The sequence below is a fragment of the Lampetra fluviatilis genome, chromosome 3 (assembly GCF_964198595.1).
Source record: "Lampetra fluviatilis chromosome 3, kcLamFluv1.1, whole genome shotgun sequence".
Classification (NCBI taxonomy): Eukaryota; Metazoa; Chordata; class Hyperoartia; order Petromyzontiformes; family Petromyzontidae; genus Lampetra; species Lampetra fluviatilis.
In genome coordinates this window covers 21,498,388-21,525,930 of record NC_136277.1, presented here as the reverse complement: position 1 = coordinate 21,525,930, position 27,543 = coordinate 21,498,388, and the positions used below count along the sequence as shown (strand labels likewise).

General features: G+C 45.1%; 1 protein-coding gene across 5 annotated transcripts in view; it reads left to right on the top strand.

The window, feature by feature from the left end:
• LOC144954508 (talin-2-like) overlaps nt 1-27,543 on the top strand; it is a 230,513-nt gene that overhangs the window by 47,612 nt on the left and 155,358 nt on the right. The gene's annotated exons all lie outside the window — the stretch shown is intronic.

The following is a 27,543-nucleotide window of genomic DNA, read 5'->3' as shown; positions in this document are numbered from 1 at the left end:
TCTTTGGCTGCCTTCCCTTCACTGGGGCAGCCCCGGAAAAAGAAGAAGAATAGAAAAGGCAAATAGACAGCAGGGCACAGTGAATTAGGTGCTGAGCTTCTCTTCTTGCTCTGAGAAAATCCAATAAGTGTCTTTTGGTGTAACTAAAAAGTAAGATACCTCAGGGATGTACTCGGCAGAAGGAGTTTGGTTGCCCGTAGGGTTACCTGGTTATATTTGTCATATGATGGGGAGTGATGCCAGAGCCCTCTTGGTACACTGGTGTATAGAGGCCCAGAAGTGCCAAAGTGGTACAATTTAACTTGGTTTTTTTTAATCAGATTAATATGTCAAGCCATGCCAGCATCTGCCTATGCTAACCAGGTTTAGGTGAAAACAAAGCTAGCTTTTGTTGCCAAACGAAACCTACCAGACCATATTTATTTCATGCCCATTCGCCAGAAAGTCATTAATGTTTTATCCGCACTCCACATTTGCCCCATTGGCTCCTGCAACTTGTGCTGTAGGTTGCTTTTTTTTTGTACCAGTGGAATGCAAAATTTATCTCATTTGACGCGTGCCACGGTTGCTATGCTCTTACACAGGTTGAGATTCTTTCCATGTTGGACAGAAATGTGCAATCCCTGGGCTTCCCTCCCAATGTTTGGTGATCATTCCCATAGACAATTAAACCTCCAAGTCTGTAAAAGTCAGATAACATATCCTGTAATAAACATTAGAGGATTTGATTACAAAAGTGCATTTGCCAAAACACATTTCAAAGACTTACATTTTCGAATGTAAATTACAATGAGTCTTTCCTCATCATAACATGACCTGGAGGGTAAGATTTCCAACTCATAATCAGCTGATGGCAAGTTAAAATCTGAGTCAAGAGGTCGGCTCAGGCCATCTTCCCTCTGGGTCAGTAAACGAGTACGACTTTGTTGCAAATAATCAATGGTTGTCCAACCAAGAGACTGGCTCCTTCCTGCCTTGGCAAAAGTGGCATTATCGCCTGTGGCTCGGTGCCAACAAGGGCAAGAAGACATTCACTTTCTGACTTTGACTGTCGAGAATCCATTCACCCGCCACCGTGTAGGCAACGGATAGGCAACCGTAAACAATGCATTAAGAGAGGGCCTCAACAGTGGAGCCAAAAGCGAGCTCGCAATTATGCCCGGTTCCACCGTTCATTTTTTAAGTGGCAGCCTCTCGCGATGCAGGGGAAGTCCCGGACCGCTCGGCGGAGTTGTTGGAGCTGCACCTGATTGACGCTGATGGGGTTTTTGTGACATGGCCACGGTTTTTCAGAGTTGTCTAGATTTACATTAAAAATGGTTGAGGAGTATGGATTTGGATTTAATTGTGGTCATTCAACCAGGGAAGGAAAATAATGGTGCAGATAACTGCCCACGTTGCTTGCGCTGGCACACGCTGCACACACTGAAATATGGACACAAGGCAAAGATCCCTTATTTAGTTAAATGGACTATGAGGTCAAGTTATGTTGGTGAACGTCAGGTGTCCAAGAGTGAGTGCTTTAACTGCTGCACACCACCACCACCGCCACTAATATATTCGTTAAGTACAATGATATGTGTGTAGCTATATAGACTGGGTTGCTAATGCTGTTAATGCTGGCATGGTGCACGAGGGGGGTGGTGTGGCCATCAATGTTGAGATTTCTACACTGTACGAGATGCTCATATCCGGCTGTCTACAAAGGGAGGACGAGGACAGGTTCGGATCCCACTTGCCACTAGTGGTATCCTTGCCCAGGAATAAACCTAAGGGAATTTGATTTGCAGTGTAGCACGCTGACCAATGCACCAACATCATTCCACACAACAAGGAGTAAGATCCCCCGTCGGGCCTTTAACAGACTGCCGTGAGCACCTATGAAGGCTGGCATGACACGCGAGGGGGGTGGTTTCTTTCCAGGCTTATAACAACAATTTTTCGATTTAAAGCTTTCTTGACTGCAGGGATTCATTCATCTTCTTGGTTCTTTCGGTAAAGTCACGTAGAAGGGAAATAATAAAATAATAAAATAAAACATGATAAAATTATTTATATGCATATTCATTTGTCAAGGCGCTCTTTCCCCTCCAACCCAGCTTAAATATACGCTGCCAAGCCTGGTGGTGTTCATTCAGACGCTGTCTTTCCGACAGACCTGTTTTTTACCTGAGAACGGCTGCTTGCGTTGTGGCCGAAACGTCGTGAGAATTATTTTATAATGTTTTATTTTTATTATTTTATTATTTCCCTTCTACGTGACTTTACCGAAAGAACCAAGAAGATTATAACAACAATGTTGACCACGTGGACGCACGGGGCTGTGTGGGAGATGTGCACTGTGAAGAACGGCAGCAGGGTTGATTGGTATCGAGCGCACATTTTGTCATTCGGTTCATCGAGTGTTTTGAATTTCTTGCATGGCGCCATACGTTGATGGTGTACCTACAGTGCACAACATCACTTTATTTATGCACAATGGATCAATCAATCAATATGTTGTGAACAGATTGTTAAAAGGAAGCACAGATGTATTTATAGAACTGTACCCAATCATCACTGCCCATGCTATGACATCACATGCTGTTTAGTTGTCTGGCTATTTATTTATAGAGCTCTCAGTTGGGCGGGACAATATGGTCCCCAAGTTGCGAAATTGTGACTTACAATTTCAGAAAGGCAAAGATCCCTTTGTGGGAAGTTAACAGTGGTTGTCCAATGCACAGACTGGCCCATGGCATAGCAATGTCCAATTTACACCACTGGCCCCAGGGCGGCCTTAAGGAGATAAAAACCTCCGCAATTATTCATTGAGCGTGGAGACACATCAGACTCGAAAAGCTTCAACACACGATCACTGAGCCTCTGGAATATGACTGCCCCATTCTGAAACACGTGCCTCACCCTTCGGGCTGCCAGCTGTCCTGGTTTTCCCAGGGTTGTTCTGTTTTAAGGTAGTTTTCATAGGAAATCTACAAGTCGTCCTGGGACATTCATAGTCCTGGCTTTGTCAGTTAAGTAAAATCGTACACCACTGAAGATAAATGCATTCCACGTAATTCTCACCTCTTCCGATATTGTGAGGTATTCTTTTTCTCATGACGTATCACAGTTTATTTTGTATCTCAAATATGGTCACCCCACGATAACTTTTGGAATTGTTGTTTTCACCCCGTATCTAAACACCACCGATTGAGGTCTGTCCAATGCCTATTTGACACGTTGCCATTTTGCCTTTGTATTAAATTAGACTTGTAGGGATTAATTCATGTTATGTATATACCACTTCAATACTCCAACCTAAGTTGTTTTCCTTTATTTTCTGGACTCCTAGGTGCTTTATTTGGCACTTGTTGATAATGTCCAGGCGTACAATTTGGCAATTGCCTAAGCAACGTTGGGTTTTTGGTCTGTGCTGGGAGCCTATAACTCGGCCAAGTTTGTTCTGTTGCATAACTGTATTTGAAATATTGACCTTGAAGACCTGCTGCTTTTTGAAATAATTTCTATTATTTATACCCCATTTATTTAATACAGACACAGCAAGTTATTGTTGGTTCATTGTATATATTTTTTGTCATGTTTTATTGTTATGAATATTTACAGAGGTAAGCCTTTACTGAGTCTCATGCCTCCCAATTGAGTGACGTGCAGGTATTCTTGTTAGTGTTTGGATGTTTGGCCAACACAGGTTATTACGTTTTACTATCAATGGAAGGAAACCAGAGAACCCAGAGGAAACCAATGCAGAACAGAGGGTGAACATGCAAACTCCACACCCGAGTCAGGAATCGAACTCTCGATATTGTGTCTGTAAGGCACAAGTGTTTCCACTGCTAATATATAATTGTGTATTACCGGATCAATGGGACTTTTCCTATCACTTAATTCTCTTAACTTTGCGAATGCCCTAACATTTTAACAGTGAAACGATGCCACAGGGAAATGATGCCATTGGAAAATCAAATCCAAGGCCAATGACAATAAATTCAAAGCCTCTTCTTGCTGTAACAGGCTTGGGGTAATACTTTATTGGTTTATTTATCTATGTAGCGAATGCAAAGTCCCGAAGCCAAGCGTTCGCCCCTCCGGTCCTGCTGCGCCGAGGGCGAGAAGGCCTCCGCTGAGTGTGTGGATTGGGCAGACTTCTACTCTAGTGGTGACCACGAGCCATTGGTGGACATTACAGGACACATTCCCACGAAGAGGTATGGTCTCTCCACAAGATAACTTCTGTTGGCTTCCCACAGTGCTACTCACATTATAAACCCTGGGTGGGTGGGGGGGGGGATGATTGACTGAGTTGTCCCCAATGGGATTTTAACTCGCAGACTTCCGACTGTGAGAGCGACTGTGATAACCAACAATGCCTTGCTCGAGTTGAAAATATCTTTGACGGTGGGTTTTTTCCTGCAATATTTCCACCCATATATTTAGAATGCCCAGCAGCAGCAGCAGGTGTCCCTGAGAGTCTCCTTGTCAGCAGGGACTGCGTGCGATGCACAGTGCTGCGCAAAATTAAACCTGACGCGGTGAAATTATTAATGTGCCGCACGTCACGTTGGGCATTGCCATGTGGAAATGATGCAAAATCAGTACAACTATTTCGATGAAGCTGTCAATTAAAGATGCGAATGCTTCCCTGTGTTTGTGTTCACATCCAAATCGTTTTTATCATCACTGCTGTTAATTGAATCGCAGTGGGTCAAATCTGGGTGACAGCCGCCTCTGAGGTAACACTATAAACTGTCTTGTGATAATTTGGCACGTGGCTTTGTTGTAATGTTGTAGGTTTTATAAACAACTCGAATTAACGCAACACCGTGAAAATAACACGACTCGCGGTCAGACAGCTTTGTGTTAAAATCTCATATGGATGTTAATTCAATCAATCATCTTTCCAGAGTTGATTAAAACGAACAATGCTTTCGGGGGTCAACGTTGGTTGCTCTGTGACGAGATGGGACTATAGTGAAACACAATTCGGATGTACGTAGTGTCTAAACGCAACGAAATCTAAAGAGCGGGGTGGGGGGGGGCGGCATATGCACCATGGCTATGAAATGGAGGTATTTATATTACAGTATATTGTGATTGGAATTTAATTATAGATGGGAGCCAGTCAGTCACAGGCAAAGAACAGGAAGGGTTTGAGCCTGGACTTGAACACGGGCGTGGAGTTGGCACTTGGGATGACCTCTCATTGAGCAGAAGTTGGTTGAGGATGTTGACAGAAGGCCAAAGCTGCTAGGACGGTGAGCAGTTGAAGATGTGTCGAGAAAAATTATAGGGCAGAGGTAGCTGGCCCAGGGCTATCAACGGGGATGAATGCCACCCCATTTCTTGTGCGTACATCTTAGTGCCACATTGCATAGCATTATTATGGTCTTCTTGTGGGTACTCTGCAGTACAGTACTTTGCACATGTAATGAGTTCCTTAAGGGTACTCTCCTGAGCAGAGGCAGGTCATTAATACTTAACAGTGGTGTAAATGATGATTGTTTTTTAGAAGTTGTAAATAGTTTAACTGGCCGTTTGGAATCACAGTTGTACGTTCTGACATCGTGAGCTCCAGGCCTTTGCTTCTGTGGCAGGCAACTGGGCTGTGTGGTTTGAGATTTAAATTAATTGGACTGGCGGGCATCGTTGTTCGCACGCTGCACGGTCACTCTGGCGAGATGAGTTTGATTTTGGCCACGACTAACATCAGTGGCGAGTAATATCTGAAGCAGTCTTGGCTGCCCCCACCCCCCCCCTCCGTCACCAGCCCGCACTGACCGGCATGGCGAAGTAGTTTCAATCAACCTCCATGACCGACTCAGCTTGGGGAGGCATTCGTCCAGCAGTGGATGGACAGAGGATTGTACATCGACGCTTGTGCTTTACAGTGGTGCAGCTTGCTTGGTTCCCTTGAGCAGTTTCAGCCCGCAGGTGCTAAATGACCCGTGACTGTCTTTTGACAAACAATTCTGAAGACCTTGATAAGTGAGAAAAATGAGACTCAGGTGGCGGATTTCCCCCCCCCCCTCCACCGCTCCCCCCACTCAGACTCACACTTTGACCTTCACGCACACCATTGCATTCAATATTTGTGAATCGTGAGTAGTCGCCACTCCTTAAAAGGGGCGCACTTAAAGTGAGTGCTAAGCAGCGCATGGCTGAGGGTGCACATGGAGAGGGAGACCCAGACCTTCACGGAATGAGGAGGATTGCAGACTTAGTCGTAAATCAATGACTTTTATTGCGCACCCCTGGCTGGGATGACCGAGGCAAATGGAATGGCATTCGTAGGTTTTTTTTTATTCCCCAACTTGCCTTTATTTGCCCAGTATTTCTTCACAGATGGAATTCTGTGTCTGAATGCACCTTATTTACCACCGACATCTATGTTAAATTAAGCCGGTTAATTTTTTTGCTCCGTGGAGAAACGGCCACACTTTGTTTCGCCTTATTGGCAGTGCCGTTGGCATTGCAGGGAAAAGCCTTATTTGTTTATTCGCCTTTATAGAGAACGCACAGTTATACACTGTGCGTTGCTTGAAGATAAAACTTGAGCCGTTGAATGTTGGCGCAGGGTATTACAAAGAATAGTGGTTACATAGCAAGTGAATGCAGCCCACAAGACCATGGGTGGAAAAAACCCGATTTTTCCAGCGGCAGGCATCGGGTTTTTTCATTACTACAATTAAACCCGATTTTGGCGAATTAAAACCTGGTTTAATGAATACGAAACTCTGATCCAAGGCTTAGGCTGCTTCCTCGTCGGTGCTGCTATCGTACTCGGGGCCGTCGGGCACGGGGTAGTCGTAGAATGCATCGGGCAGGTTGGTCTTGATGAACACGAGGAGCTTCTCCTCCACAATCGTGGGCGCCAGTGAGTTCCTTAGCTTGGAATGGATGAAGCCCATCGTTGAGAAGTGCGGTTCTACAATTAGAACCAATTAAACCGGATTTCTCCCAATCTCAGATGATCGGGTTTAATATAAAAAAGATTGTAAAAAACCCGACTGTGCCATCCTTGCACAAGACAGTTCTGTGAGTTTTTCACTTCATCACGAATGCAAATGCAGTAAAAAGCATCTCGAAAATGTAATATGTCTGGGCTCTTCAAAGTACGTTACAGTAGAAGAACAAAAAAAAAGGATTTGGTGTCACAAATGTTGCATTCAATTGATATTCCTGAAATAATTTCATGACAGGAACACGAGGCAGCATCATTTGAACAATATTTTCCAGGGTATTGTGAATCATTTCATGCCCAAACTTACGCATCAGTTTGTTCAACATTCGATGACAGTCTCTTCATTTATTTTTTAAAAGTAATTTTCATATTTGAGAACTTTATTGGGTTTTCTGTTGGCATGAATTCCCACATGGGCTATAGAGAAAGGACTGTTTAATGCCTGTTTTGTTCTAGCCATAATAGATTTTTACTGTTGTATTTATCCCATCTTCAGGGATTGTCTGGAAAAATACCATTCATAGCCGTTTTTTTAAAGCATAAGGACACATTGTAGTGACTGAAAGTACAATTTAAATGCTGTCAACATACATATATATGCCCCCCCCTTCAAAAATCCTTGGGCAAAAAAATCCAAGTCCAACTTTGTGGTTAAGTCAGCCTATCATGCCTCATGAAGCCATACAATGAGTACCGTACTATTATATGGGAAGTCAGCAGGGGCTGTCCTTTGTAGAGACTGGGCCCAGTCATAGGAATGTTGAAGTTTTTTTCATGGCAGGCTTAAAAACCATCACCAGTCTAAGTACCTGCACATTATTGAAGATGCCTCTTTTTATATCAAAATTAAGCCCATGGAACCAATTATCTCAGACATTCACAGAATGGTGGCTTTGTCTTTTCTGTGTGCCCATCCACACACAACCCACTGTATGGCAGATGCCCTCTACTTTAGCTCAACTTGTGCAGAATGTGCGAATTTTTGCTGGATACTTCAAAACCAGCCTACTGTGTTGTGTGGGATCTCTTGCACGTGGATTGGATCTTAACATAAAAAAGCAATGTTTTTTTTCGCCAGTTGAAATCCCACTGAGATTCGTTAGATCTCATGCAAGGGATATCTGGGAAACATTTATTATGTAGGGGACGTTGTTAGTGTTATCTGTTTAGTTGCAGGCAGTTCTTACTTATTTATTGCACATTTCTGAGGAATCAAATTTTAATTAACATTTTATGAAGCTGGACTCACAGAAGCAATGGCAGTGTTATGGGTACAGGACAGAGAGATGAAATATAATGAAACAATTACTAAACAATCTGGGTATATCCATCTGAGCATATGTGAATGTGAAGGACACCACAAGGAATGTTTAAGGTAGAAAGAGGTAAACAACTTATAAGGTGAGCACACTGATTTCCAGGCCATCACCAGCTGTGTATAGACCGGACGCCACTAGAATTAATGTGCGACATCTGAATTTGATCGTTGAACCAGGCTTGGCAAGGCTTAGGCTGTTTTTTCTTGTCAGGAGGAATACATCTTAAAAGTTCTGTAATCACAATCTCTTTAATGATTACACGAGGATTTAATGTAACATAATCCCTTATACATGTTTTATTTTACGCCACTGCTCCCCAACCGTGACGGAGTTCAACGTGGTTTAATGTGCTGACCCATCAGTCATATTAGACACCAATTTCCACCGAGGTACGTTCGACGCGAGCGTGGTGGGCTTGCGCAGCGTTAACGCGGCCGACTCGCGCACGCAAGCGCAGTCGGTCGGTCAGATCGGACGTTGCTCTGCAGGCCCACACCATTAAACAATCAATGTGCCGTGTTCAATCGAGATCCCATTTGGCCACCGTGTGCGTATCCGGGGTGCTCGGTGGGCTCGATGAGACCCGCGGAAATACGGACGGCGCACACAAGTGCCACTCCGCCTGTCAGGCTCACGCTTCTTTTGAGCTTCTCGCTGCTGTAACGGGTGGCTCATTGAGAATCTGGCTTCTGATTTGGCTCCTACCCACCATGGGAAAAGTCAACAAGAGAAAACTGTTAGGATCAATGTTATGGTCGCCTCTTTGTGGAGGGGTATAGGTGGTGCCGTGGTGAATTTGGTGGTTGCGGAAAACTGTCACAATGCTTGAATCGATTCATGCGGTGAGAGTAATTTAAGATTCATGAAAATGTAATGTGCATTACATACCCCTGTTCTAAGTTGAATAATGGAGGTAAAACTGTAAAATCTGGATGTAAAAAATAGGATGCAAAAAAAAATTAGATGGCAGAACATAGAATACATTTACTGTGTTTTTCTTATTTTCGGTTCAAGAATTCAGCAACTCAAAAATAATTACGTGTTACATTATCAATATAATTAATGAACTCGATTTCATCCGTTTGCCAATAAATTGCTATGCCAAGGCCTCCCCTGTTGCGTCAGTTATGGAGATTTTTGGCCATACTTCACCAAGCTGGTCTATGCAGGTGACTAAAGGGGGTGGGGGGGGGGTGCCCAGGAACAGACGTCAATTGTCACCGATGTTTGCCATGGCTGGGAATTTGCCATGGCTAATATAAGAGGAGTCACCCTGAAGCGTTCTAGACTTCATCCCATTATCCATGTTTATCTGTGTATTACCGTGTGGATAAATGGAGCAATTGACGTCGACGAACACTTGAAATAGGATCAGAGGATTTACACTGCGCTACTCTGTCGTGCCCGTTACAATCACTGGTTGGTACCGCGGTGGAGGATCTGAAATTGTCATGCTGGGAGCTCATGATGCACACCGTAGGAATTCGGAATGTCACGATTAAAATCAATTTTTATCGTGCGTATGAAATTTCATTTATACAATTTAGGTGAATCATCCGCTAATATACCTTTAGGCTAATGGCGGAAAAGCGAGAACAATAAATAAGGAATAAAATACAAATGAGATGTAAAAAAACAAGGCTGAAAATGTAATTGTGACACCGAATTATGACCATTAATACAATATTTGGTGGGCGATGGAGGGGTGTCGGGGAAGAAGGGTGGGGGATGAATTGTTACATGCCATTTAGGGACGTATCTACAAAAGAACACTGGGTTATTTTTAGGGTTACGTCGTTCCTCTGAGCCTCCACGTCGCTGCCCACTGGTCACTTAGTTAATCCTGACAATTATCAATTCCGTGTCAAGGTCATGCAACGTGATGCAGACCTGTCATACTTAAACGTGGAAGTGGCGGAGATATTGGTGCAGAGAAGTCACTGCAGCCATGCAGTGGCTGGAGTTCCTCGTGACCAAATAGGTGACGATTATAGATGTTGTCTGAGCTGTGGGTACAGTGTGGAGGGTATTCTTAGATCGGTGGTGCACGCAGAAAGTATGCCGTGGAGCTGCGTTACTGTGTCGCGCACGAGCCAAAATAGAGGCGGCACATTGGTTGATGGGCCCATGTTGATAACTGAAGCTTAATGGGTGCTGTAGATGAATGAGTCGTGACTGGCCTGATTTGAGCACAGCTTGGCTTTGCTGCACCGAATGAGATACAAGTCGCTGTGCTGCTCGCTTGAGTATCCACAAAGTTACGAGATTCACTTTCGTTCTTGACTCGGGAAAATGCAGCGAATCCTCTCGATGGCAAACGCCTATGCACGAATATTTGTTTTCGTGGGGGACATTAATTGTGGAGTGATTGTGTGTGTTGTGTTATTCATTTAGTTTAACGGTCATGGGCGACGGCAGTTTTGTGTGCTGATGCAATGTATCTACCACATACGAATTTCCAAAGCAAATTATGAGTCAAATAATTTGCAACCTTTTGTCAACCATTTCTTAAATGAATGAAGGCTTCCCTACTCCATGTTAACCATGGTGGTTGTTGACCATACTGGTTAAGAGGTGCCCAAGAACGGCTCAGATATCGCTTACCACCCATGTTTATTGTGGCCGGGAATTAAACAAACCACTGCTCCACTACTCCCCGCACTTTGTTACCACAGCATTATTAATGTTGTATTTGTCTAACTCGTATCAAAAGTGCCCTGCTAAAAAATGAATGACAGCTTTCCTTAAAAAAAAACCGCCAGAGAGCGCTTCATCCAGCCTAAATTTTCAACCAACGAATTTTTTTTTTACAAAATATGTTTTTCACAAGATTATTTTTCGTTCTATGACGTTGCTAGAGCTGCACGTCCCTTCCATTGTCATGCTATTCCTGTAACTGGCACACGAGATGGATTTCTCACAGTTGACATAAATCACAACATCTTTATCTCTGAAGGCCTAACGAGGTTTTCTGCGTAAATGCCCTCCCCTTTGGTTTCCAGCGCCTCGCCTTGGCACGTGCTCTCGCGTGAATGGTGACTCTGGTATTTGTCCCACCGTTCGGGGTCTGTCAAGAGGAGAGCCCCCTGTTTTTTGCTTGCTCCTTCTGCCTCACCGACTGCCCGATCTTTCATCGCTCTGCAGGCTCGTGCCGAGTGATTGAGCGCGCCACATTGCTGCGTGGCAGCTGTGAGGAACATGTGGGTTTGCGTACGCAGCGGACACAGGCGACGAGCTGCAATTACTAGGGAGTTAATCGGGCGGTGACAAAAGGGAGCACACGTCCATGTGCAGCGGTGCTGACGGAGGCTCGTTGGCCAAAACTAGCATGTTTCCTTTCGAGCTCACCACCTTGAAATACTGCTTGAGATGCTGATGGATGAACATTCATTTCGTGAGTTTGTTTTGCCAAAAAACTAGTTACAATTGTCTGTTAACTGCTTTTGCTTCAAAAGATTAATAAAATTGCCTCCCTGCTCCAAAAAGTGTGGGGGGGAGTGTTTCTCCCCCCCCCCTATCACTGGCCCAAAGCCAGTCCTTGATTTGCACATTCCTATGGTGGGGCCCAGTTTGTTTGTAGGACACAACCATGGTTAACTTTGGAAATAGTATAGAAGTATAAATATGATGAACTCTGAAGAAAGCATTGGCGCCCCGTGACTGTGAGATTGGAACCTGCGCACTTCCGCTGTGTGATCTGAACCACAGTGCTACGCTACTGGATTGTATTGTTTACAGTGCACGATGGAGCACATGGAATGCACGATACATGACTGCAGCTTAATTCAGAAATCACGGTCATTGCGGTCAAATAAGCGTCGCGGTCAAATAAACATCACGGTCAAATAATCATGACCGGGTATTGTGGGGAGACTGGGGGGGGGGGCATCATCCTCTCTTGAGAACAGTTGCTGTTGGGCTTCCTTAAAAGTGCTGCTCATTACCGCAATCCGAGGGATTAATGGGCCGAGTTGACCCTTCCCAAGATTTGAACCCACGATCTTTAAGATCATTATCCCTGCTTGCTCCACTCTGCTGTGTTCTGGCCGTGTGAGTCACCGCGCTAAAACAATGCGTAATTAATTAGAATGCATTGTAATGTACGGTCGCAGCTTTTAGGCTGTACACATCCATTGTGAACCTTTTATTGGACCTTGTTTTTAAAGTGGAACGTTTGTCAACCCTCCCTTTGGAATTCATGGAAACTTGTGGAATTGTCTGCATTTGCATAAACATTGCCATAAAAGTAAATTTCTTAAAAATGTGCTTCATGCAAACGGATAAACATTCATAACGACACTCTATAAAGTACTGTACAGCTCACTCAACACTGAAATACAACACACACTTTACCCTGTGAAGAGCCACATGGCATTATGTGATCTCCAACTATCAGCTGAGCCCATCTTTGTGCTTTCTGTCTCCTCTAAAGAGGGGTCATTACCCAATAAGGTAAACTGACTTCATATTTTCTGTTATCAGGCAGTGTTCATGGCAATTGTGGTGATTATTTAGATTTGCTTTGTCTATAAAGAGTTGCCAAGTGTCTCAGCCAGGTGGCTCAGTGGTGGGGCGAGTGGCTGCTCACAATCATGAGGTTGCGAGTGCAAATCCTGGCTGGGGGATGATTTGGCCCATCATCCCTGTTGGATAGATAAAACACATTCCTGCGGAGGGAGCTGGTAGGAACGTTGGGTTGCTCGGTCAATGGCCAGGGTCAACGGCGGTGTGGTGTATTCCGCAAATATGCCCGACTGAGTGCGGGCACAAGCCGGCGTGAGTAGGTTAAACTTTGAGTTTTATATGGGAACCATGGGGTGACCAGCCACCCCCCACCCAGTACCACCCTCCCCACCCCACCACCCAGCCCCTCCCCACCCAGCCCCTCCCCACCCTCCCCTACCCACCCAGCCCCTCCCTCCCCACCCAGCCTCTCCCTGCACGACGGACGGACGGACACAATAATCCCCTGTGGGCTGGTGTAACCAGGAGGTTCCTACCAGTATAAGTACCACTTAATAAGAATACGTTTTACCCTTTCTGGCAATAAAACAGGTGTTAAGATGTTCAAACACCAAATAGATAAAAATAAGTACCACTTTGTGGGGAGTTCAACAGTGGTTGTCCTATGGGTAGACCCCACTACCTCTGCCATATGAATGTGGAATTGCAACCACTGGCTGAGGGCTGTAAATAGGAGGTGAGCACCGCTTCAGTGCTTTTTTAAGCAGGAAATCAAGTTAAACTTTCATGTAAGAAGAGTGGTGTATATATGTTATGCTGCCTATTCAACTATGAGTTTTGCAACGGTGTCAAAGCAGAGAAAAGCATGATTTTCTGCCAGCTTGGCGCTCACAGTGCCAGCGAGCGCCACGGTGACAAGATGTTAACTCTCCACCTTGGTATACAGGAGGTTGTTGGTTCGATCTCGTCCCTGACGCTTGTATATTTGAAGTTTGCATGTTCTCCCTGTGGTCGTGTGGATTTTTCTGGGCCCTCTGGTTTTTCCTTCCACATTTAGAAACGTGCGTTTAGAGCATTTGGCTGCTCTAAATTTCCACATGATATAAGCCACTTTATTGAGCTCTCATTTGTGATAGCCAGGTCACTTCTGAAATAAAAGAGCTATGTAGCTCAGTGGGCCTTACCTGGTAAAATAAAAACTGTTTAGTTAAGAGCGCGTCGCTGCTCTCGATGTGTGCCATGTGCCCATGACTGTTGTCGAGGCTGCGAGTGTTAAACGGCGTTGGGGATACCCTCCCTGGGTGGTAGCGGGATGGACGTTGAGACGGCGGCGTGTGAATGAGGGCTGACTTGGCCTGTCTCCACAACTTTGGCTTTGGGAGCAAACCAGGGCAGGCCTTCCAAGTCTGGCTTCTGGCTCAAAGCATGTGTGAAATAGTTTTTCTTTTGTAACTCGGCACCAAATGTTAATTCGTGCAAGATGCATATTTGTGTGTGTGCGTGTGGCGTGGTGATGTATGGTGTGGTGGCTAGCGCACCATGCTACAATCTCGCGACCTGGGTTTGATTCTGAGCTATGCACGCGATGTGAATGCCACAAGGTATGTAGCTTGACTTACAAGATAAATGAGTGCTTGATGCGGTGTGTGAATATCAGCACTGGGGAGACAAATGCAGCCAGGCATGGTGCCAGCCACATCACCCCCTCATTTGCAGTTCCATCCGTACTAGGTGCTCACTGAAAGCACCTGCCTCCGTGGTCTATAATGCTTCTGTGGCAGATCATTGTCTTTGTGTGTTTCTAACGGATTACTAGGAAGGAGACAGTGTCTACAAGTGTGTGTTGAGGCCAAAATACACAGGTGTATTGCTGTAGATAGTGTTTGCAGTTTCACCTGTAAAACATGAACCCAAGGAAGCTGGAAGTCGTCGGGGGTCATATCCGAATTGTCTAGAAAGAAACACCTCAGACGCCCACGAGGAATGAGATCTCAAACAATAATTACAGCGGTTGTTTTCTGGAGTGCTGGTAGTCAAATTGTTCCCCCATCTCTATGTAAGCCAGAAGCCAGTGGTGGAAAATTTCACATTTCTATGAACGGGGTCAGTCACACTTTAGGAACACCCACTGTTTGTTAACTTCTCACCTCGTGTTCCCCCCCCCCCCTTCACTGACTCTATTGGGATGTATATGGGTGTGTGTGTGAGCACGTGAGCATGTGTGTGTATGTGTGAGAGAAGTAAAATCCTATATTTGGTTTGCTCTGTGTTCCACTAGGCCTTTTCCAGTGGTGGCAAGGTTCAGCTGTTTGCCTGCCAGCTCCTGGCCCCAATCACTGTCCATGGGCAGAGTGTTTGGTTATTGTTATCCTCAAACAAGGAGGCCCTTTCATTAAAAAAAATCTTCACTGGTTTCACACAGAGAAAGTGTGTTTAGACTGATTGAAGAATAAGTTGGAACTACTTAAAATAAGAAGATAACTAGGATAATAAAATGGGGCTAGAATTCCATTTTGTCCCAGCATTGAAGTTGGTGTCAGGTTAGCAATGGGGCTTTGACCAAAAATGATGGCACCCTTCAGAATGGAAATGCCTGCATTTATTTATTCCAGTTGGGTGTCGGCTGTGCAAAGAGCTCTCAACTCCCCCCAAAGGTTCACTACCCAGTAAGGATCAACGCCTACAAAAGTGTGGATCTCCACAGCAGCTTTCATATCGAATGTCTGTGCCTCTGCCATGGTAATGTGGCAGTTTTACTGCTAAGAGTGGGCAGAGTCTTTGTCTCTGTCCAAGTGCGTGCACACTATTTTAGGTGCCCTCCTAGTTTTATATTAAAGCAAGTCACAGGTTCACATTGAACTCATTCTCTCACAGATCCACATAAGGGTGGCTCTTGTTTTGCTGTGCACCCTTGTGCACACCACCCCCGACGATGTGACACAGCGCTAATGTTGGAGATGAGTGCCGCCGCATTCTTATTTTAGCGCAAGATAAGAAATGCTTCTGCCTAAATGGCTTCTTAAAATATTTCGGGTGTCAATTGTGAATTGAACGGAAATGAGTAACGATCGCATTCTGTTGGAACAGCCGATGTCACGTATTTTTACACGTACTCCTTTAACGATGACGCGTGGATGCTTTGCCCCCCCCCCCCCCCCTGGTCAGTGCAGGGTTAGAGGCATTAGGCCATGAGCGGCAGTGACTATTGCTGGCTTCCCATGGCTATGAGAATACTTGCCACGTCGTGCCGTTGCCACCCCACGCTCACAGCTGCTAGGGCCCACGCGCTGCTTCCAGGCCATCTATGGAATGTTGAGGAGCCCTTGCAGACCAAAGGGTCACATTTGATGCTAGCCAGGGATAGTCTGACTCACCGAGCTGTGACATGTGCGTGCGTGTGTGTGTTTGTGTGCTCGCTAACAGCACTTGCCCCAGCAGTCTTGTCAGGTTAGACGGGAGTCTTTGTCTTTTGTGTTTGTGTGGAGAGCGATGGCGCTGTGCTTAGGATGCTATGCTACAAACCCGCCGACCCGAGGTCAATTCACAACCCAACAGTGACGATTATCTGAACCAGTCCTGGGCCACCCCTAGGTCGACTCAGCCTCAAATGAGTACCTGGTGCGGTGTGTAAACATCGCCACTGGGGAGACAAAGGCGGCCGGGCGTGGTTGCTGACCACCCACCCCCTCGTGTGCCGTGCCGGCCTTCATAGGTGCTCGCTAACAGCACTTTCCAGAAAACACTGTTCGGGCTATTGGGGGATCTTTGTCTCCGTGTATTTGTGGGGAGTGGTGGGGTGGTTGATGACACCCGAAGTAAGTGACCCAGATAACATCAGTGAAAGTGCTGTCTGATCCTAGCACGGTTGGCTACGTACGGTGCAAGAGAAGTTCAACATGGATTTCTACAACCTGCCCTAGAGCTTCACATCCCTGTTGGAGGTCGTCTCAGCCAATCATCCTACTCCTGGAATAAAACAGACATGATTACCACTCTTTGACACACGCATAAATGTTAACAAAGAGGCTTCTTTCTGCCAAAGGTATATTACATTGTTCCATCTCTTTAGGACTGCCAAGGGAAAGGAACATGTGTTCTATTAAGGAGAGACACTTGGGTTTTTTTTCCGCTCCTACTTTTATTCCAATTGTGTTAACCGTATCATGTTACGAGACATATTACCCAATTGAATTCTTGCAGAGAATGGCCCACAGAAAGATAGATCGAAGAAAAACGGCTTCTGACCTCCCTTCAATGACCTCTTGCATTCACACGAGGTGGTACTGCACCTGCCGACATTCCCTACACAGCGCATTGTTTGTCGCACGGTGGTCAAATGAATAATTCTCAGAGCTGAAACTTTTCCCCACCGATTGAAAAAAAATACAACTTAAATTTAACGACATTCTACCGTGGTGAGACCATCATCTCACTTGCAAATCTGGTTCAATCACATTTGGCTGCCCAGATTTGAACCTCGGCTCTCAGCATTTGCAGCTCATTGCTCCGACCACAGAGCCACCCTGCCACCTGTATACGTTTGACTGTTTTATCGTGCCCAATCCCATGAGAGTAATTTGGAAGTTTACACATTTTCTCATCGAGTCTTGTGTAATGTGAATGATTTTGAAGGGGGCTGTCGGGGGCCAGCTGCTCGCGTGCAAATGCGCAACGTGGTGTGGAGAGCGGCCGGCTTGCAGCAGAAGCACGCTTCAGTGGCCACCGATACGGGAAGCTAAGTGGGAGGTGTTGTGCCCGCTGTTAGCATGTCCACGAGCTACGTGTCTTGCACGTGCTCAAGTGTGCCGATTACCCACGTCGGCCGACTCTCGGCGTCTCGGCCTGTTCGTGTCCGCATTGCCGGGCCCACTCGAGAGGTCACTTTTGAAGTGGTGCCAGGCGATACCAGACTAAGCCTGCCTATCACCAGGCCGACGATGCCCCGAGGCATTTGCCTTTCAGCTGTCACAGCGCAGAACAGAATCGCACGTTTGTTTCCGCAAACCCACCCAGTTCTGGTCACTCTTTTGTTGGACTCGTTTTCAAGTCCACAAGAGGTTTTTTGGTTAGATCGCTTAAATATATATATAATATAATGTTTTTTTCTATTTGTGCAATCTAAATGAATATGTATTTACGCAATCGAACCCAAAAACCTATATTATGGATAATATTGGTCGCGAAAGCCTACGTGTTAGACTCGTTTGCTAGTGTTTAACGGGTGAACTTTATCACACCCAATCATCGACGGATGCTTGCTGAGCGACGGTCTAAGTAACACACTGAGATTTTAGCCATTAGACGGTATCACTGGGATCTTACCTGTAGTAATCTCATCAGCTTTAAGACTTGTCCAACAATCTGTATTACCACGTTATTTAGCCATTGTGTTTACCAGGTGACACGGTAAAGTACCATTGCTTGGCATGGACGAATATCTGTTAGAGGTCTTCAGTTGAACGCACAAGTAGTGCCTGCTTTTTATTTTAAATATAGGAACCAATAGGACTGTATTACAAGGCACCAATGGGATTCAATCTTAATTTTAGAACTTTCGTGACTGCAGGAATTATTATTTGGTTCTTTCGGTTAAGTCACGTCTAAAGATAAAATAATAAATTAAATTAAATAATAGAATACGACGTTTCGATTGCAACACAAGCAATCATCATCAGGTATAATGAAATAGCGACATAAAATCTAACCAGAAAACTATAGACAGACATATTAGCAGACAGATATCACCAAGATACATAGCGAGAGCAACACAGGTAACAGAGAGGGGTGATCGTCTCTGTGGGGTGGCCTTAAATAGACAGAGGGGGGGCGGAGGCAGAGAGAGGGAGGGGGGTTAGAGAAAAAATTAGCATATCAATGAGTGGTCAACAGACGTGGTGCTGCAAGTACGATGACACGGCAAGCAAGCCTGAAAATCAGGAGAAGGACACACTAAAATTAAATAACCTAGTAAAATATCGAAATATAATGTAATACAACACAGAGGGTCGGTCAACACACAATTAACGCATAGCCTGGTTGATTACGTATTTCAAAGATTGCTAAGTTAGAATTTAAGTGTGAACATTCTAAAGAGGACACAGGCAGAGAAAACGGGGAAGTTTTAAGCTTATCTTTTTTCTCTCTCTCTGGCGACTTGTTTTCTCTGCCTGTGTCCTCTTTAGAATGTTCACACTTAAATTCTAACTTAGCAATCTTTGAAATACGTAATCATCCAGGCTATGCGTTAATTGTGTGTTGACCGACCCTCTGTGTTGTATTACATTACATTTCGATATTTTACTAGGTTATTTAATTTTAGTGTGTCCTCCTGATTTTCAGGCTTGCTTGCCGTGTCATCGTACTTGCAGCACCACGTCTGTTGACCACTCATTGATATGCTAATTTTTTCTCTAACCCCCCTCCCTCTCTCTGCCTCTGCCCCCCCCTCTGTCTATTTAAGGCCACCACACAGAGACGATCACCCCTCTCTGTTACCTGTGTTGCTCTCGCTATGTATCTTGGTGATATCTGTCTGCTAATATGTCTGTCTATAGTTTTCTGGTTAGATTTTATGTCGCTATTTCATTATACCTGATGATGATTGCTTGTGTTGCAATCGAAACGTCGTATTCTATTATTTAATTTAATTTATTATTTTATCTTTAGACGTGACTTAACCGAAAGAACCAAATAATAATAAAAATAACCAATGGGATTCTTTGGGTTAACAGCTGAGGCTCCAAGAATTAGACTGATATCCCTAATTTTGTTTGCCCTTCAATTATTAACACCCAGGGATCACAGAAACCATCCAAGGCACTATTATGAAATTCTTAGGATACAATGTCAATGCCTGAGGCATGGAGAAAAAGTTTAAGTCGCAGCATAGCCACGCATAAGCAAGATATTGAATAGATAATCCCACGCACAATGTATACAATATTCAGTAAAAATGCAGTGAGGGATGAAGCCGCGATGGGCTTCCATTTCGAACGGTGCCACAGGCGGGCATAAGGAATCATACGGGGTTACTGACCTCTCCCCCCCCCTGGGTCTGCCCTGTAACGCTACACATTTAGCAGCGAGGTTGAGGTATTGATGATCGAAAAGTATATTTTTTTACGCATGTGAAATATATATATATTTAAAATTGTCACATAATTGCTTCATTATAAGCTGTGGATTTTTAAAAATTTAATATACTTTTCGGTGTGCCCCATCGCGGTATATATCCAACATCAGCCTAGTTATATTTTACGCATGTGCGCATGTATGTGTGCGTGCGTAAATATTGCTAGTATAGCAGCGCGCTGCGCTCCAAACCTGGTGAACTGAGTTCAATTCCCGTTCACCACCAAACACCAGTGATAATTATACTAACCGGTCCTGGGCCTCCTTCTCTCGGTCGACTCAGCCTCAAACAAATACCTGGTGCGATCACTCGGGAGACAAAGGCGGCCAGACATGGTGGTGACCACCAACTCCCGCATACGCCGTGTCGACCTTCATAGGTGATCACGAACAGCACTTGCTCCTCCAGTCTGTTAAGGCTATACGGGGGACCTTTGTCTTTGTGTGTACGTGTCCCAATAGGGCTTCTTAACTCCAAGGTCGTCTATTTTAAATTCGGCACCAAATGACATTAACAACCTTTAGTTGCACTTCCAAGAAAATTACATCACCAGCACAGGGTAGTGCTTATTTATTTAATAACTAGACCTTTACATTTCCGCAACTAAAGCACTTTACAAAAAAAATGGAGATACAACCGGACGGTTAGGTAAAAACTCACAATTGTTTTTTTAACTGCGATGGGGAGCTCACACAGTGTGGACACATTGGTAACAATCAAAGGTTGGCGATTACTTTACGAGTCATCTCTATGGGATCATCTCCATGGGATGGGTGCCAATTCATGGGAAGTCAAAAGTTATTGTTTTTGTGCAGTGGCTAGTCTCTGCCGTAGGAATGTGGAGTTTCCAGATTTTACATAGGGCTGCTCGCGGTTGTGAGTACAAGGCCACCACGCCCTTTGAAGGAGTACAAGTATTGGCTTTTTGAAATGTATATTTAACAATTCCAAAATCCCTCCCCCAAAAATATCTTTGTGCAAAGCCCCATCATGAATCGTCCAAGACAAACTTTGATAAGCTTCCAGTTCTCATGATTCATTGGAAATGCTGAGACCCGATGCATCCAAACTACGGAAACCTATTGGGAATTACAGTAACAAGAGTAACAGGAAAAACACCCCGAGCTAGTGAGTGTGGCCATCCTGTCGTAGATATATATGTCCCGTGGAAAAGTATCATGCGGCTATGAATATTGTTGTCATGTCATTCGCATTTTTGTCCACCCTCGTGTCTGAGAGAGTTGCTCATTTTTCATTATCATTCTGCGCAGGTCCCTCATACGGAAACTCTTTATTTGCTAGCGCTGCATGTGCTATGAAACTGCCCTTTGTCCCGGGCTTGGAATTGGCCACTCGCCATCCATCGCCTTACCGTGTGAAGCTGCAAATAGACCCACTGCTGCACTATTTTGAGTTGTGGCTCTAATGTAGGAGGGTGCTGAGGGGGACGGGGGGTGCATGGCAGCCTCTTCATAGATGCCACAATGAATGTTAAAATTACATCCCCGTCTGCGGTTGTCATAACGCAGATGTTTAAGAAATTTTAAACTCCGATCCATCAGAGGCTTTTTTTTTGGGGGGGGGGGGGGTAATCATTGTTGTCTTTGCTGTTGCCATATTTTAAATATCGTGTGCCTGTCTAAAGTACACGTTTCTTGTTCGTAATGGGCAGCGAAGTGCCACTTTGGTCACGTACGTCGCTAATTCGGAGCGCTTCCAAACTACAAGTGATGCCTGAAGCCAAAATGTCTGCTTGCTTCAACAAGCAATGTGCTAGCATTCATCTCCTGTGGTGGGCCTGAGCCTGTGATGGAGATTCGTCTTTCCATGACAGGTGTCAGTCTATCCCAAGGATGGCAGTTGTTAATGTGGTGCTTATTTTAATGACCCTTTAGGCATAATAGGGTGACTCAACCAGTGACCAGGTTTTTAACATGTAACCTCCCTTAGGTGAGTTGAATGCTATAGCCAACATGTGCCACTCGGCTCCTTCAAAACTAAAGTCAAAGTCGTCACATGATCTCTCTTGTGAGAGGTGTTGCTCCCTTTTTAGAGGTAATTTGCAGTGGGCTAGTTTAATGGATTTATTCTGCGCATCATGAAAAAACGCTAATAGAGAATACAACCTATTTACACTTAAGAATTTGACAATCAACCACAGTCGTATTTATAGCAACAATGATGCCCAATTGATGGGCAGGCTTCTACAGCTCACGCCACTGCCAAGCCATCACCTGTTGTTCTCTCCAGGCGTGGCGGAGCGCTGAGCACTAAACCACTTGCAGAGCGGATGCCAAAGCATTTTTTGATTATTTAAAATAATGCGTTGAGTTGCTTGCACCAGTGGCAATATTCGTGGTGATACTGCATTTGCAGTGATGTACAAACACAGGCAAAAGAAACTTCACATGTTCGTCAATAGCGCTGCCTCAAAAGGAAATATGTTAGCAGGTGACGTTATGGGCAATGGGCCTTCTTCATGGTACATTGTTTTCCAGCATTCTGCAACACTACCAAGCTGTTATACAGGAATACATCAAAATACCAGATTGGTTAATTTACAATGTCGGATACAACTATGCTTTGGTCTACCAAAGGCCACATGCTTGAACATTCGATATTTTGCCCGTGACATTTTTGTGCATAATAGAGGTTTTTTTGGGTTAGATCGCTAAAATATATAAATGTGTCATTAACACCTACCACCACCCGACACAGCCAACTAGTAAGGGTTGTCACGTAAACAGAACGTGCCAATTCGTCACTAGTACAGCACACCGGTGTGTTGGAGAGCCAAGCCACAACATTTACAATCTGAGTACGACGTTTGGCCAGTAATTACAACTAGCTTCATCAGGCGACAGCCAGATTTGTGAAGAAGTCCCCCTGTTTCGTTCATTATACATTTACACGATCTAACCCAAAAATCCTCTTATGGATGATATTGGTCGTGAAAACCTACGTGTTAAACATTTTTGTGACTGCTTCAGAGACCAAAAAAAACCACATTGCTTCTTTCTGAGGAGATGTTGAAAAATGAAATCCGTCTGTCACAGTTGGTTATGAACAATCAGATACGCTGTTCTGTGGGTTAGCATTTGTTGCAACATTAATGAACTGTCAACGCTGTCAAATATTTATATCAGAATGTCGTCTTTTTTTAATCAGTTCCTTACAAGATACGCTCTTCTCAGCCATGTAATACTTTATTTAAGGGGGGATTTTTTTACATACATAAAATGTATTCGCGCTGTTCTGTACATGCGTAATAGTTTAAAAATGCTTCCTTTGATTAAATCGGCTCATTAAGAAGTTCTATGTATAACTTTTAAGAATCGGCTCACAGGGTAATGAAAATATGGACCCTATGCTGCTGCTGCGAGGATTGGTTTGAGGGCATTTCAAGTACAACATTGGTCTCTTGGAAAAAATCGGAGCCTCGGTGGCGTTTTAATGAAATGAGGACACGGGAAGATGTAAGCGGTGCTCGTTCTTACAAGGCACAGGAGGTCTGCTGGCTGAACGCCTTCAAAGACGCCGTATGGCTTTGAAGGAAGCTACCGGCCATGATGCATCACCGCTGCTGGCAAGGAGGGCCCCTCCTCGCCCTTGTGGATGCACGAGTTAGCTTGACACAGATATGGAATTAAAGTGCCCTCTCAACGGAACCATGCCCACTAGCAATTGTTGAAGGCAGCCCCTTGTTTCAATGCGTGGTAGATTTTTTTTAATTGCCTGCGAATAGTAAAAAATATTTTTTTTAATTATTTAGGCACCTGTGGAGTGATGGAGCTGTAGGGACTCATGGTACACCGTTCTTAAATATAGTCTGCCAGCTGCAAATTAATTTAAAGCTTTAAATTAGCGAGCTTAGTCGCCTGCCACTGAAGGGAAGACCTGGAGCTCAGTACAGAGATCATGCAGAGTGCCTCCATGAAAATGATTTACAACTGAAACTCATCGTCAAACCTCTGCAGCAAAGTAACGTTCCTTGGTAGGCATGTACTCAACTCAAAAAGGGACTCATTAGAGGTGCAAATGTAGCTTCCACGAGTGTAACAGACAGCCATCTCGTGCAAGAGTTAAAACAAGCTCGACCAAGTTTCCTCGCCGTACTCGCCTCCGTTCGCAGTCATTGAGTCGGCAGTGGAAATTCCACATTCCCCGGTGGGTGCTAGTCTGTCCAAAGTGCGACCACTGTTAACAGCCTTCGTTTTCCCAAGGAATATTCCCCATGCTGCGAGGTGGTTACAGCATAGAGTCGCGTTGTTGTACCTTTGGCGGTGGATAAGAGAAAGCCCTCCTTCATGGGTTCCACCCAATAATAGTAATAGGAATGACAGCCACACTCCTGGGATTACATGATAGTGCTGAGAGGAGTGATTCGGGGTATGTGTAGCAAGCGACGTGGATTGAAGCTGCAGGGAGCTGGAGGTGATGGCACGTGACACAACAAGCTGGTTTTCCATCATCACGTCTCGTGAAACGGCCAATAAGGATGGTTGTGATAAACACCGCTATTACAATGCCCGATATTTAAAGATGTCGTCATCTGAATGGGCAACGCTGGGGAGAGTGCTCCACTCACAATCCGAATAGTTGTGAGGACAAAGCCTGGCTAGGGATCAATTCAGCCCCATTCATAACCTTGCGAATGATAATCAAGTACCACTTGTTGCGGTTGTCCAAAGGAAAGACCGGTTCTTGCCATGGGAATGTGGCATTTCCATGACTATCTGTCTTAGGACCACCAGCGGAGATGAGCACCGGTTGGCACTTGTGTGATGAGGGAAACACTTTGACTTTACGTGAATTTGACAACATATTACAACAAACTGTACTCATTGTTAGATGGTATCGGTCAAACTTTACAACATGAAAGTCCAGAATAAACACCGCATTCAAGACCCAAACATTTCCCCCTCCTGGATTTTACATTGCTTGAAGACAACGATGGAACCATCAACCTCTTCAGAGCACCAGCGGGCTAATGCGCACGTCAGAGGTCGCAACCGGGTACCCGATACCCGTACCCTACCCGATACCCGGCTACCCGTACCCGGTCGGGTACGGGTAGCCGTTTACGACCCTGGTGCGGCTGGGTACGGGTAAGGAATCAAAACCCGTGTGCAACCCCTGGCGCACGTCTCCTTCATGAATGTAACATGAAAGACAAGCCACAGAGTGCGACTGTGGGCATGAAAACAAAATTACGGTTCATATAGTAAACCACCATAGTATGCGCTGCTTGAATGAAGGAGGTATAGCAAAACAACACGAGCTCTCTGTTGAAGCCCTCTCATGGTTAACAGGCGTCTAACATTGGCACCTAGCTCCTGAATATATTGCTGCACGCAAGAATGGAATAGTCAGGGCTGTATTAATGTTCTCACTGAAGGGAGGAGGATGCTTTGCCTCATGTGTGCCTCACCGAGATGCATAAGCGGCTTAGGGCAGGGTAATCCTTTGCTCGAGGTGAGGGCACTTTTCCTACCACTTTGCATGTTGATGGCGGCGTTTGAGTGACGTAAGGAAGCGTACGTACACCTGCCAGTATTGAGCTTGCTGGAAGTAGCAGGTTATGTAATGAGGAAGCACGTTTGGCTCAAAACGTGAGATGTAAAATGTCGTTATTGTAACCCTGCATGTACATGTCGACATGTACAGCCTGTTTTCTGTCAATCCACGGATGTTTGAGGGCCTCCCCACACATTGCAGGCTATGTGGGACATTTTACCGTACTTCACCACGCTGGTCAATGTGAAGGGAGTGCAGAACAACAGTCGGGTTTTCTGCACTGCCCTCTATTTTCTACTCGTACTACACTGGTCTTGTGCACATGGTGGTCGCCCATCCAAGCACCAGCTCAGCCCTGCTTAGCTTCTAAGATTGGACCAAAACGGTCGAGTTTTTTCCCCATATTTTACATTCCAAATATGCCGTTCATGTGTACGTATTATGTTGAACTTCTTTCGCACCTTACGTAGCCAACCGTGCTAAATCGGAGGTTCAGGGGAAGGACAACAAACTAAACACAAGCACTTTCAAAGAATATATTTAAACAATCTAGATTTAAAAGTGCATAGCTCCAGTCGCCTCCTAATATCAGAAGGAAGAGCATTCCACATGGCCACAGAAGCGCATCTGAGAGCGCACGATACGGTGACCGTCTTTTGTTCGATGGCCAGCAGCCAAAAACCGCTGCGAGGATGAGCGGAGTGCATGTGATGGTTTATGCTCCTTCACAAGAGGAGCATACGGGAGGAGCACGCGATGTCAGGACACCGTCAAATTAGCATTTGGAACTCTTGCAATGACCACCACCTTGTGTTGGAGAATAGCGTCCAGAAGATGATATCTTCTACAGGCCCCACCAGGTGCAATAGGCCCCTTTCGGGGATGCATCGTTATGCTTTTCAAATAGTCCTTTGACAATCAAGATACATTTTATTGTAGTAATAATAAGAAGAATGCAATTTCTAACGCACACGGTATCTTACGGACATGAATGACTGTGACTGAGGTGCGGAGCAAAGCTCAGAGTCGCTCGGATGCGAGGCAAGAGAGGTGGGGCCTTGAATGTGCCCTTAAAAGTCGGTGTTGATTGAATGCCGCCAATGTGCGGCGAGATGGCGTTCCAGATGGTGGGGGGCTGGCGGGGGGTTGGCATGGAGAAACGACGCCTGGCAGTGATGGTCCTGGTCCTTGGTTTAGAGAGGAGGAGGTTGTGAGTTGCGAGTCGCGCTGCTGCGGGAGAGTTCCACCGTGAGCTGTCATGCTGGGTGACGGCAGCGAAGACGGATGCGGTGGATGACGGAGTGTAGAGGCGCGGTGGCAGGTGATCTTACAGCTGACCCTGCTGCCAATGATGGAAGCCAGTGATCAGAGGTAGAGAATGCCTCATTACCAAATTGGCCACAGTGGGGTTTTTTTGCAGTCAGTTAGTGGTTGAGCCGAGACCAAGAAATATACGTCAACACTTGAGAAGCCAGTTTCATCGTGGGTGGCTGACACTCGGATTTGAACCCAAGAACTTGTCCAGTACTCCATCATGCTATTATCCATCCAGCTACTTCAAGCCTAATCCTTATTGATGGCTTCATAGATCATGTCTATTAGATGGGATATTACGCTTGCAGTGTATACGAATGAATTGTTTATAGACACACTGGTTAGCACGCTGAACTATGACCCCAGAAAGCTGATTGTGAATCCCAGCCACTGCTAATGTCAGTAGTGAGTGATATCCGAACCTCTTTTAATTAATTTAATTAGCGACAACGACTGTGTAGTAATAAACATGGGATGCTGCCGTGGTGCGATGGTGAGCACGTGGGTTTTGCAAACCAGAAGTTATCAGTTGAATCTCGCGAGAGTTTAAACAATGGGAACGTTTCTTAAATCCCCCTCCTCTGTATACCCAGCAGCACAAATGGGAACACCACAATGATTAAATCTGTGAGTTTCTTGTGGTTGGGTAAAGTGTGGTTACTCCCACCTCTTCCAAGATGCCTGGCCAGCATGGAAGAGTAGGCCAAAATATAATATATGTATGTATGTTAAGCTTCTTTCGCAACGTATGTAGCCAACCACGCTAATTGAAGGTGCGGGGGAAGGACACATCTGTAGGTGATTTCTAGAGCTCCCTCTAGTAGAGGCTATTTTAC